At 37.4% G+C, this 14,139-nt stretch overlaps 1 protein-coding gene across 5 annotated transcripts in view; it reads left to right on the forward strand.

Moving 5' to 3' along the window:
• Window positions 1-14,139, forward strand: part of kiaa1522 (KIAA1522 ortholog) — a 63,937-nt gene that overhangs the window by 23,245 nt on the left and 26,553 nt on the right. The gene's annotated exons all lie outside the window — the stretch shown is intronic.

The following is a 14,139-nucleotide window of genomic DNA, read 5'->3' on the forward strand; positions in this document are numbered from 1 at the left end:
AACAGAAAACACCTGACAAACTGGTTTTACACACCAACAGGCTCACAGATTAGGAGATAATGCTCTGTTGATGTGAATGTTTTGTTTCACCTGGGTTCTGCTGATGTTATCTGTTTCTGCTGTTTCTCAGTTCTCAACTTTAAAGGCTGATATCTTTCTTTTTTTTAAGGACTTTAAAGGTTATTCGATTGTTTTTCTTCATAATATTTTTTTGCTTTCTGTTTGGGAAAGCTTCATTTTTAGCTGCACCATATATAAAACATTCGATTGTCCTTTCAACTTCAATATGTGCTAAAGGATTGCTCTGGCTGATTATTTAATAGGATGATGCAAAAATTAGACAACCTAAAAACTACCAGGAGACACAAAGCTTTAAAGGAGGAAGAGTTCAATTGAACTTGGGTTGAATGCAAGGTAATGCTCAACAAGTTCTTCTGATTTCAGCTTAATTAACACTCTTGCAAGAATATATTTGCATAAACCAATGTGTTTAAAATCCATAAGGTGCAAAGTTATTCACCAACAACTTAATTCTCCAAGATTATAGGATTTAAGAGTCCTATTTAGGGTTCCTCTAGGTTAAAGTGTAAAGTTGTGCCCTGAAGCAATTGAAAAGAAGTTAAATGTCAATTGCAAAGAGAACGTACAGAAAGTACCAATAGCTTTATGTTAGAATAAATCTCCCAGTCCAAAATGTTTTTCTCAATTTGCATGAATCTTTCCTGACCTTGGTGCCAGCAGATGATATAGATGCAAATTACCAAGATTGGAAAAAGTGCACGATGAGAAAGGAAAGCTCATGGTGAAGGATAAGAATGTGAGTATAAAGAAAAAAAACATTGTTTATATACAATTAAAGCACCATTAATATATTCAGAATCACTACTGGATCCTAATCCTTTCTGGATTAGGATCTGGTGATGAGAACTTCATCCAAGTGTTCCTTATGCTGGACATAGAAGATATTGATCCTAAGACTGGAAGGGAAACTTTAAAGAATATAAACTCCTTAAGTTATTTAAGTACAAAAAATGCTCAGAAATACATTTATACTATACAGGTGCTGGTCATAAAATTAGAATATCATGAAAAAGTAGATTGATTTCAGTAATTCCATTTAAAAAGTGAAACTTGTATATTATATTCATACATTACATACAAACTCATATATTTCAGATGTTTATTTTGTTTAATTTTGATGATTACAAATGACAACAAATGAAAATCTCAAATTCATCATATCAGAAAATTAGAATATTGTGAAAAGGTTCAAAATTGATGGCCCCTGGTGCCACACTCTAATCAGCTAATTAACTCAAACCACCTGCAAAAGCCTTTAAATGGTCTTTCAGTCTAGTTCTATAGGCTACACAATCATGGGGAAGACTGCTGACTTGACAGTTGTCCAAAAGACGACCATCGACACCTTGCACAAGGAGGGCAAGACACAAAAGGTCATCGCTAAAGAGGCTGGCTGTTCACAGAGCTCAGTGTCCAAGCACATTAATAGAGAGGCGAAGGGAAGGAAAAGATGTGGTCGAAAAAAGTGTACAAGCAAGAGAGATAACCGCACCCTGGAGAGGATTGTGAAACAAAACCCATTCAAAAATGTGGGGGAGATTCACAAAGAGTGGACTGCAGCTGGAGTGAGTGCTTCAAGAACCACCACACACAGACGTATGAAAGACATGGGTTTCTGCTGTCGCATTCCTTGTGTCAAGCCACTCTTGAACCACAGACAGCGTCAGAAGCGTCTTGCCTGGGCTAAAGAGAAACAGGACTGGACTGCTGGTGAGTGGTCCAAAGTCATGTTCTCTGATGAAAGTAAATTTTGCATTTCCTTTGGAAATCAAGGTCCCAGAGTCTGGAGGAAAAGAAGAGAGGCACTTCATCCACGACGCTTGAAGTCCAGTGTAAAGTTTCCACAGTCAGTGATGGTTTGGGGTGCCATGTCATCTGCTGGTGTTGGTCCATTGTGTTTTCTGAGGTCCAGGGTCAACGCAGCCACATACCAGGAAGTTTTAGAGCACTTCATGCTTCCTGCAGCTGACCAACTTTTTGGAGATGCAGATTTCATTTTCCAACAGGACTTGGCACCTGCACACAGTGCCAAAGCTACCAGTACCTGGTTGAAGGACCATGGTATCCCTGTTCTTAATTGGCCAGCAAACTCTCCTGACCTTAACCCCATAGAAAATCTATGGGGTATTGTGAAGAAGAAGATGCAATACACCAGACCCAACAATTCAGAAGAGCTAAAAGCCACTATTAGAGCAACCTGGGCTATCATAACACCTGAGCAGTGCCACAGACTGATCGACTCCATGCCACGCCGCATTGCTGCAGTAATACAGGCCAAAGGAGGCCCAACTAAATACTGAGTGCTGTACATGCTCATACTTTTCATGTTCATACTTTTCAGTTGGCCAACATTTCTATAAATCCTTTGTTTTTATTGGTCTTCAGTAATATTCTAATTTTCTGATATGATGAATTTGAGATTTTCATTTGTTGTCATTTGTAATCATCAAAATTAAACAAAATAAACATCTGAAATATATGAGTTTGTATGTAATGTATGAATATAATATACAAGTTTCACTTTTTAAATGGAATTACTCAAATCAATCTACTTTTTCATGATATTCTAATTTTATGACCAGCACCTGTATAGACAAAGACAACATTCAAGCATCTAAAAAACACCTAAACCTCAACAGATTAGTCACTTTTAACCAAAGTTATATCTTAACATCAACATCGTGGTCAGTAATGTGTTTATTAGGCCAAGATATGACAAATTAATAAGAATACAGAGAGTTCAATAAAGAATGCAAAGTTTTATAAACATTCATCTTTAAAAGGGGGATCGTCTCCAATGACAACAGAGACTAAAACGAGCTAAGTTTTTTTAGAAATTGAGTCTTCTTGTTGTTGGGATTCGTAAAAAGAACCTTAGATAAATAATGTCATACAATTTGATCAATACAGTCAAGTTATGCAGACCTTCACTTTTTTCTTCTGCGTTTTATTATTTGCAGTGATTTAATATTTGATATAAATCCTGCAGCCTAACGTGTACGTATCAACTAATAGTCAAAGTAGAAGCGAACTATGAGTGAGGTTCTTTCTGCAAGACAGAAAATGTCTTCCTTGGCCCAGAAACACATCAATCTCTCTCTCACGTTGGTTGGTAAATGTCTGTGGATGTGTGTGATTATCATCTTTTGTTCTCCTGTACCCACTGTCTCTTCCCCTGGCAGTTTACATAGAAACTTAGGGTGTGAATAGATTCCTACATTCCAGTAGATTGCTTTACGCATGAGCAGCCATTCAAGACACAAACTCTGACTTTTTCAAACATGGAAAAAGTGATTCCTTCCTACTTCTTAGCTGAGGGTTGAAGCTCTTTGACAAGATTGTTATCCAAGGAAAAGGCAAAAGAAAAAGCATTTCTCTCTAATTAGATGATTATGGTATACAACAGTTGAAGCTATGAGTCCACTAAATGTGAATTAGATGACAGCAGGTTGTATTTTTGTTGAAGACCAAGATAAAATTAAAGATTTATTTCCTGAAAGGTTTTATAGCATTCGTCTAAACTCCTTCATACAGTTTAAGTTCTCGGGTCAAACCTTAGCTACAACTTTTTTAGTCCCCGCCCCCAAAAAAGGGAAATCTGCATCCATTTTAAGATTAAAGGAAAAATTATTTTTTTAATTTCAAGGCATAGCTCTTACTTTCAGTCTTCAAGCTACTGGATTAAATAATTGTTCTAGTTTGAAAACTTCTGTAGAATTATTTGGGTTGACTTTCCTGATGTTTCAAATCGTTTTTTCCCTTCACTCTGCAGGAGAACCTCAGATTTCTCTCTTTTTTCTTTGCAAAGATAAGACGTCTAATAAAACAGCACAACTACAATGAATATCCTTGAAATAGCATCCATTCTCTGCTGTTTCCTCTTCTCTTACTTGGATCTGCTCTGTTATCTCCTTGACCTTCGATCGCTGGCTAACGGGCTTATCTCCTAGTATTTGAAAGGTGAGATATTTGGATGCGAGCGCAGCAATATTTATGCTTGTTTAAAGGAGGCACACAAAAAAAGAGGAGGGAGGATGGAAACAAGAGTCGAGATTACAATGGGGAGGGAAGACAAGAAGAGCATGCTGCATAGTCTTATGTCTAAATGGGGAATAAAGCTGCCTGTTGACGTGTCCGCCATTTTCATTTCAGCCGCCTCTTACTATGGGTGTTGTTCCATATTCTATTTTCCACGCTGCGGAAAGCTTGACTGAGCCTTTTAATTTCTGTAAGCATGGCTAAGACGTTCCTTGGTCCTCCTTTGAAGATGCCATTCAGTCCATGCCACTTTCAAAGTGCGGGACTCCCCACTGAGCAGCTTAAGCTACACAGTTAAATAAAGCGAGGATGACTTTTCATCTCTGCTGTCTTCTTCCTCCTACGCCTTTCACGATCTTATCCTCCAGCACTAATCAGCTGTGTTGAGCTCAGGCTCCTCGTCAGACTGTTTTGCTCCTCTGACTTCCATACTTCCAGGTTCATCTCTCTGGTCAATTATGTATTTTGTGCTGGTTAAATCTCTGGCATTAAAAATGAACTCTGACTTCTGCCTTTAAAAAAGTGTAAAGACCTTCCTTTTCCCCTCTGTGATTTTATTTTCTCTTTATCCACACTGTCACTGATTGGTGTATTTTTGACGTTTTCAGCATCATATTTTAATGGGTATTCAGCTTTTAATGTTACACTTAGAGGAATTTTCTCCAACGGACATTATGCCAGGCAGAATTGAAAGAATTTGCTTGGATGATCTAAGTTTAATAATGCGGAATTATATTTAAATAATCCGACATTTCAGATGATAAGCTACAGGTGGTTGAGCAAACAATTTAACTGATGTGTGATGGAGCAAAAATCCAGATCCTCTGAAACTAAAACCATGCAAAAAATAACAAAAAACTCTTTTATATTTGTGAATCACCCAGTTCACCTCCAAGTATCTGGAAAACATAACTTTGAAATAAATAATAAACAAATAAAGAATATACATTGATTGGTTTAAGACATGAATAATTTATTCCCCGTGCAGCTCTAAAATTATTTTCATACCTTAAAGACTTTTTCTGGTTAGAAATGAGACAGAATATTAAATAATCTAAAGGAGTGCAATAGCTCTTCTCTGTTTTTATTTACACCGATGTCAAGGTAGGGTGGAGGGTGGTTGAGGATCCAATCAGGAAGCAGAGATGAGTTTTGCAGATTTAATGAAGGTAAAGGCAACAGAAGCAAAATCCAAGAATGAAATACAGACACCAAAAACTAAGAGATGCCAGGGGAAAACAGACATGAGGAAAAAAGTAACAATAAAAAAACAGTACTGACTAACTTAACATGAGATGTATAAATGGAGGAGAGAACAAAGACTGGGGTAATCAGCTGATAGGGAGCAGGTGTGGATAGAAGAAACTAGAAGGGAGCTAGCAGTAAGGAGACTGGCACGAAGGGGAAACATAGAGCAACTCAAAAAACACAACACTGCTTAGATATAACTAGAGAACAACTACAATGACACAAAATGGAAAGAAACCAATGAGCAAGAAAACATAATGACAGAAATAACTGAAAACTCAAAAAGAAACTAAAAAAGAAGAAGGAAAAACCATAACAACTATACATTCAAGTGAAAATTCTTTCCTCATTGATTAAATACTCTTTATTGACAAGACAGTAATAAGACCTTTTACTGAACTGCTGGCCAAGGCTGCATGTTTCCTCTTGTATTTCCACGATTTATCTTAAGTAAGGAGTCTTGGCCCTTAAGGCTGGAAGGCATCATTACCATCACCCTAATCTTCAGCTCCCATCATAAATGTTTCAGTTTCAAATGTTAACATTACTCACATTTAGAAAAACAGGCTGCCTCAAACCTAAATCTCTCAGTGTCCTCACTGCAAGAATATATTTGAACTTTTACTGACAGAAACAAAAAAACATAGATACACAGTAAATTCCACAGGTGTTAATATGCAGTGTCAATGTACATTGACTCTTCAAGAGTTATTACAACGACAACTGGACTAAGATATGCACTATGTAGAGAGTCAATTAACTAACTAATTCAGAGTGGGACCAAATGCGCTTGGATTGGTGTTAAATTTAACTCTTAAAGTGTTACTATAATACTTTAAAATGTACTGTGTATTGTGCAAGGTTTTTAAGTTCTTAAATATAGGGGGAAAAGATTTACTAGTTCTTTGAACATCTGCCAAGCCATTGATGGCATATTACAGAAGTTTTATTTATGAAAACTCTTTAATCCCCAGCATAGATACGCTGCAGTGTAACATGGAACTGTATCTTGCTAAAGGAGAAAACGACATAAGGATTTATTTTTCCCAGAAAATGTGTAGATTAGGTGCAATGTTTAGGTATAGGAGGTAGGTGTCAAAGTAGCATCCACATGAGTGGCTGGATCGTGGCAGATCGTTACCTTTAAGCTTTGTTCTCACAGCTTCAGACTAAAACCCTTCTCAGATCCAGAGAAGCAGTGACACTGCTCTCTACTGGTCACGTGTTGGTTGATGCTGAAACTGACACCTTAAATCCAGTTATTAGAAGATCAAGAATTTATCTGGTGATAAACTCCTCGAAATACAACATATAACTTTGCAATTTCAATTAAAAAGTATTAACTTGGGAAGATGCACAGAAAATAAACAAGCTGTGTTGCATTAGAGTGCACACCCTTTACTGAATACTTTGTAAAAGCCCCAAGTTATTCATATTCTTTGGAATTTTTTGAGTTTTGTCCAATTTGATGATATCTGACAACTTCATCTTACAGAAGTTTTTTCCAGCTCATCATGCAGTGATGACTTGTTCACAGCCTGATACAGTAAGTCCAATTCAGGCTATCATAGGATGCTTCAGTGTTAACCCAGAGCCTGGTAATTCCACTTCCACAGTTCAGTGTTTGCGCAGTGTACCTTTGGTGACTTCTTAGTCTGTTTCTCATTTTGAATTGTGGAGAGAAATTCAAATTAGGTTTGTTCAGACCTTCCTGCAATGTTCCATAGCTCAGCCTGCGTGTTTGCTTTAAAACAAAGTGTTAATGTCTGCTGGACATACTCCTTTTTTTAATGGTTGTCCTTTTAGAAAACAACTATTATTAACCAAAAATTCATGCAGCTCCTTCAGAGTTATATAATCACTGCCTTTTGCTGTAGTTAGACATATATTTTATAAATAAATGTCTCCCATTGGCCATGTTGTTAATATGACACCTTTGCAATAATATTATATTTGCTACACCTTTGTTTAATTCCTTGTTCAAAACTGCAGGAGTATACAGTAAAGGTGTAAAAAAAATGAAATGATTTAGCATGGTCTCATGCAGTGTTTTCCTTTTTTTTGTTAAGGTAATTTTTTAATATGCTGTTTGGACATTTATAAAATAATTAATTGGAAACATTGGACTCTGAAATCATAGAATTGGAGACTAAAAAACGAATATTTTGATATTAATGCTTTGTTTTCATTCTTTTATGGTAAAATGAAAAAGCTGAGGATATATGAAAGATCTGAATGTAAATGTAGAAAGGAACAACATTATTTGCATTGCCAGGAGAAGTGTTACCTTCAGAGAACCGTTTCTGGTCTAACATGCATCGACTGCTTCCACCCGCTTGTCCTTGCAATGTCCCAGGGCCAGTGGGGTCTATCCTCAGCGCTCATTTGAAGAGAGGCAGCATACTCCCTGGACAGTTCACCTCTCCATCACAGGGGAACACAAAGACTGATAGGAGGAAGAAAAAGAAAACACCAGCAACCAACAGTCATGTTGGACAGTGGGAGAAAACTGAGCGGAAACATCCCCAGGCATTTGCTCAGTTGATTGTTTTTGTAATTGCAGCGTTTTTCTGTTGCATTTGTTTTTTTATGGTTGCGTATTTTAGAGTTTGCATCATACATGTTTGCAGCTCATTTCGCCTTTTGCTGTGCGCTTACACCGGTTTTTCTGCGCTTGCATGCCTTGGAGTTTGCATCCCGCATGTGCACCCTATTCTGCTTTTTGGTCTTGAAGTTTGACTTTACAACAACTGCAGCTAAAAATTGTCAGAATGTAAGTAGGTTTGTAGGAAAGCAAAAAAAAGTGGATAGAAGGCAAGCAGCTATCTCTATGGTGGCCATCCTTTTAAAGGATCTATTTTTTTAATTTTTTAACTGAACATTAAAAAAAGGTATTGGACGTCAATAAACACAGGGAAATAACATCCTTATTGCATTCTTGTCACAAATTCCTAACGATGGCAATTTCGAAGACCCATGAACCAATCGATCTCCGTTTATTTAACTAGGATGAATAGTTTAATACTTTTTTCCCACGACACCCATTTGACACAATTGGCCAAAACCAAGCTCAATACATTTGATACAATTTAGAATGGCAGCATCTGCTGGATAGAACTCTTTCAGAACTACAATTGAGCGGGTATCGTAATGTCTTCATTATTTCACAGCTGGACTCTTTTGTTCCATAATAATAGTATTGATAATGACTATATAAATAAATAATACAAAAAAATGTGAAATGGCAATATGATAAACAGTCCTTCTGATGCATAACAGCTATGTAAAGGTGCGGTAACTATGGCTCCGAATTCTAATCCATCCTGGTTTCCAAGTTGTGTATGCATCTCTTTTGCCGATGGGTTAACATAGCCTGATAAACCAGACTAAATGTGAGATTAAATGTGTAATTTAGTCTGACCCCGATAAATGAGACATCGGAAGATTGTTGATGAGAACAACCCGTTGTTTTTCAAACCATGTCTGTGCCTATTGGCCAACGCTCTGACCAATGAGCGCAACTGACTGTGATGTAGTTAGCTAGTGGGGGAGTGTAAACAAACAGCCTATCGGTAAAAAGGCGAATACGCCCTTCTCAAAAATTAATGAGCGTAGAGCCTCTTCCTGCTCATGTTTCAAGGAAAACCCCAAGTCTAATCCTTCCAAAAACTGATTCCAAAGCTGAGTCAAAAATCACCATCAGAGCCAGCAGTCCTTCACACATGACTATGCTGAGAGAGGGCCACTGCAAACAGGCTGCGGTTAGCCATGTCTGCCATTAGCCTCAGAGCTCCCCTGGTTGCGGCGGTCCTCTCAACTTCGGAAATTGTTTTGTTCATTACACATTAATTCAGTAAATGGACCGTAAAGTGACGCTTTAAAGTATAATATTCTCACCTCAAATGATCTTAAAACATACTGTTATTGAACAACAGCAACAGAAAAGAGAACTTTGGAGCAATCCATTGAAAGCTGCTGCCGCAGTGCATGCTACTGTTCAATAGTTGTTTCCATCTTCCTTGTTGTGTTGTCTCCAGCGTTGTGCAGCTTTGTCGTCCTGCGCTCTAAACCCCGCCCGCTTTGCATCCAAAAATTCAAAACACATCTCTGCGTTGTGATTGGCCCGCCAGTTCTAGGTCCTGGGGCATTGATCAAGGTTAGACCAAACTCGCAAGCGAAAATGATTTTGGTCGCTAGCGGTTGGGGCTAGTTTACTAGACTAGGGTTAACACGAATGCCTTTTAACTATCAGATTTGGAGTTTGAATCCCACCCGGTTGCTCTTTTGCATATCTGTATTTTTTTATTTATTTTTATGTTAATTATTACACTTCTCGGCCCGTATGGCCTAATATTTGAATGAGCTGCACCTACAACGCTATTAATACGTCAATAAATTGTTCCCACAGGTTCTCACCATGTAGTGTAAATATGATGTTATCAGTGTGAAGCAGAGTCTTGATTTGTGACTTATTAGAGTTTTCAACAGTTCAACAGTCTTATGGCAGCGGGGGAAAAGCTGTTAAAGAACCTGCTGGTTATGCATTGGATGCTTCGTTATGGGCTCGGGACACAGCACTGGGATGAAATAAAAATTTTTACGGCTGTCATGACTTCCATTTTTTTTAAGTATGTAAACAGTGTGGGAGAAAAAAACATGCTGCAAAAAAAAACGCATTGATATGGATGAAATTTCTTTTATGGAGGGAAGAGGAGCCCTGATGATCTTCTCTGCAGTTCCCAGTACTCTTCTCACCTTCTTCCAGACTGAGGAGCTGCATCATCCACACCACACGGTGAAACAGATGGTCAGAAGGCTCTCTATGGTGCTTCTGTAGAAAGTAGTAACAAAGACACAAATTGTCTCTTGTTAAGGTGTAGCTATTTAATAATTAGTAATGTAGCACTGAGTGCCACGGAACAGCAGACCGCATATGACCGCTCTGAGAATGTTAATAAAACCCACCCTCATGCATCATCTTTAATTAGAGATAATGAAACTATTAAAGGGTGAAACTTCACAAAACCTAGCTTTAAAACTCCCTTTAACATGTACTGATGTTAAATTAGTTATCTCGGGTGGTTTATGAGATAGAGAAGATGAAAAATCCAGAAAAGCAGTGACATTTAACCTTTCATGTTGCTGCTAAGATTGAAGATTTGTTGCAGCTCGGCCGCGTGAAAGGAAGAACTAAGACAGCTTAATGAGTATCAGCCTCTGGCTTCCTGTGTTACAATATAATTAAATTAAAATATCAATCTAAGCTTTGAAACATTGCACACAGGGGAAAAACAACCTACCGAACCATCAGTGGTCATTATTCTTACTTTGAAGTTATACAGACTATGATGGACTTTGAGTTTCTATTTTCCTTACCTAAATGGGTCACAGTGTCCAGTGTTTGATCTAAAGTTTCTGTTGTTACTGTATGTTCTGTCCTGCTGTTGTAGAAACCAACAACATACTGTAACCCCAAGATTTAACATCACTGAAATCCTATTATCAGCAATAAAACGTAGTTTTACCTGTAAGACAGTTGAAATGAATCATGCTTATTGGACAACTTAAAGAATAAAAATGAAAAATTAAGAAAAATAGTTGAAATGAGTTTGATTTTAGATGTAGAAATAAAGAATAGACTTAAAAATATTTACCACTTTCGGGTTCAAATGTTAAAATGGTAAATGTTGGTGGTGAAGTAAATTATCTTTGTGTATTTTAATCATAAATTCCTGCTTTTTCTTTTTTACATTTACCTAATGTGTGGAATCTGGCTACAAACTTGTCTGCTCCCTTAATAATATAAATATTTGACTCATTTTTCAAATTTAAGCAGTTGTTATTTACCCCTGAAAATAATATAACCTGGTGCAATTTTAGGTTTTCATTTCGGCTTATTTCTATTTTTTCAAAATATATTTCTCCCATATTTTAATGCTTAGACTTGAAGACAGTGATTTTGATCAATCAATGAGATAACATTTGGCATTTTTACTAAAAAAGTACAAGCAACAGAATACACCCCACCACTGATACACATGTAAATACAGGTTTATTAGTCATATTTTATTATTGGTGTGAACAATATGTTTTTTACAAAATAAAATAATGCTCACCTTTCAGAGCTTTTTTTTAAACACTTTATATCATGTACTTTCTGGTTCTGTTTAAATTTTCTTTTTGACTTTTCAGTCACAGTTTGATTTATGTCCATCTGTGTTTTCTGCTTCTTTGGTTTCATTTCCATTTTGTGTCATCCTAGTTGTTTTCTGTCTGTACTTGAGCACCTCTGCATCTCTTGTTTACTGCATTTTCCGGGCCATAGGCGCACTCACTATAAGCTACGCTCACTAAATTTTGTGAAAGAACTGAAAACGTACTAAAATAAGCCACTCAGGGCTATAAGCCGCTGATATCTAGTAAATTGTCTCCCTTCCGTTTGCTTTTTGGCTCACAGCAGTAAGAGCTTTGTTAGCCCAGTTTCTTCATTGCTTCGGCAGCTTTAATGCAGCAAATGAATGTCAAATTGTGTGAATTCAGGACATTTGTTTTCCTCTGTGCCTGCTGCTAGCCCGTTCTTCTGCTAAATAAAAATTAGCCGCTTATTGTCAGGGTTCTGCCCTGTTTATTTTTAGTTTATTTGTATTTGTAGTTTTTTTTAGCAGTGTTTTGTTCCTGAGTTACTCTCTGTTGCCCCCTTGTGTTTGTTTCCTTTCCCCTTGGCTTCCTTCTAGATGCTTCCACCCACACCTGTTCCTTGTCAGCTCTTTAGTCCAGTCTTTGTTCTGTCTCCTATATATACTCTCCCTGTGCAGATCAGTGCTGGTTCCTCGTCTTTTCCTGGCTCTTCATGGTAGTTTCCCGGTTTTTGGTTCTTTGCCTCACTTAACATATTAAATCTTCCAGATTCAATTCTGCCCCCTGATCTCTGCATTTGGGTCCTCAAAACCTCAAACCAACCGTGACACTTATTCTTTAATTTCCAACTTTGACTTCCCCCTCTGGTGGTCAGGACAAATCTACAGAAAAGCTGCGCCGTCTTAAAAGCCGCATGTGTTAGGGTGGTTTTGGACCCAAATGCAGAGGATGGGAGGCAGAGGTGAGTTCTTGCAGTTTTAATTAATGATAAAAGTTAACAAAGGCAGGAATCCAAAATCCAACTTAAAACGTAACACAAACCAGAGGAACCAGCACAGAGAAACTACACAAGGAGAGTATTTATGGGAGACTGAACAATGACAGGACTAACGAGCTGATTGGGAGCAGGTGTGAAGAGAGGAGTCAAGAAAGGAGCAAGGGAAAGGGAGAACACCACAAGAGGGCAACAAATAAAAACCTAAGAACTCAAATATATCCAGAAAACAAAAGAAAATAGGAATTAAACCAATAAAACTAGAAAACATTGAGCAAAGTAAAATTCTCAAAAGAAAACTTAACAGAACCAAGACTGTGACAGCATGGTTCAAAGCAGTCTCCTTTCCCCCAGCTCCCTTCTAGATGCTTCTATCCACACCTGCTCCCCATAAGCTGATTAGCCCATTCTTTGTTCTTTCTCCCACATATACACATCCTATACAGTTCCTCGTTGCTGGATTCTCTTCATTACCTAATTCCTTAGGTCTATTCCCTTATTGTCTCCTAGTTTTTGGTTCCGGAGTTTCTTGTCGATCGGTTATAGATTATGCCACACATTACATTTCTGGGTTTTTACTTCAATAAATTTAGCAAGAAATCATCTCTGCCTCTCTGTCTCTGCACCTCAACAAGTATCCACTAATATTGACCTTTTATTTACTGTTTAGGACCAAAAATTTTATCATTTTTTCAAATGAAAGGGCATTTGTTTTATCCTGAGCAAATACCTAGCATAGAAAGATATTTCAAACACCATAGGGTTGGCACAGACACTTCCTTGTTTGTTTTTTGTGCTGTGGCACAGATATATAACTGAAGGAAGTCGGATTCTGTCCAAATCCCCCAAACTTGTTGATAAAAGGGAGACTTCCTCTGTTTGCTTTACGTGTTGGGATGCTAGTGGAGAAGATTGAGGAGGAAGAATTAGTTTCCAGCAGCATTAATGAAGTCTCACAGTTTGCAGAGGGAGTTGCTGTTTGTTTGCCACTCAACATCAAAAAAACTTGTTCCTCTGCCTCTCTCAGACACATGCATATTGTTGTTCTGAAACTGCGATCAGTACTACTACAGCCAGTGTGAATACTGAAAAACAGAGTCGGTCTGGTTAGGTCATATGTGCGGGGTTGGTGATTTAGATAATACTCCATAAGGAGGCCAAGTTTAAACAACTTATTTTGTATCATAGATTTCCTTTAAGTTTCCAAACATTTTTCAAACAGATTCCTAAATAGTCACAAATATTCCCGTGCGTGTGAAGTTTTTATGTTCTCTCTGTGTAGCTTTCCTCTGCCCTAGCTCCATAACCTCCAGTATAGGATTTAAGACACAACTTTATACCTTAAAGTGTTTGTTTTAACTTTGGTCTCTACACAAAAAAACTAAAAGATTATTGTTTTTGATTCACTTTTTTATGTGACAACTGAGTTTAAATTTTGACATTTTTTTAATTCAATGATGAGACTCTGCAGATTGTGACATTTGGAGCTTCTGCTTAATGTGCCCCAGTTTTACTATTATGAAAGGAAAATATTTCAGATGATTTATTATACCAAGAGGAGATTTTCTGCTGCACCAGGAGGAAAAAAATCGTTAATGGGTTATAATACAGAGACAAGGTTTAAAGTCTATTTTAAACCT

This window comes from Cyprinodon tularosa, unplaced genomic scaffold, assembly GCF_016077235.1.
Source record: "Cyprinodon tularosa strain WSP-4 unplaced genomic scaffold, ASM1607723v1 ctg655, whole genome shotgun sequence".
Classification (NCBI taxonomy): Eukaryota; Metazoa; Chordata; class Actinopteri; order Cyprinodontiformes; family Cyprinodontidae; genus Cyprinodon; species Cyprinodon tularosa.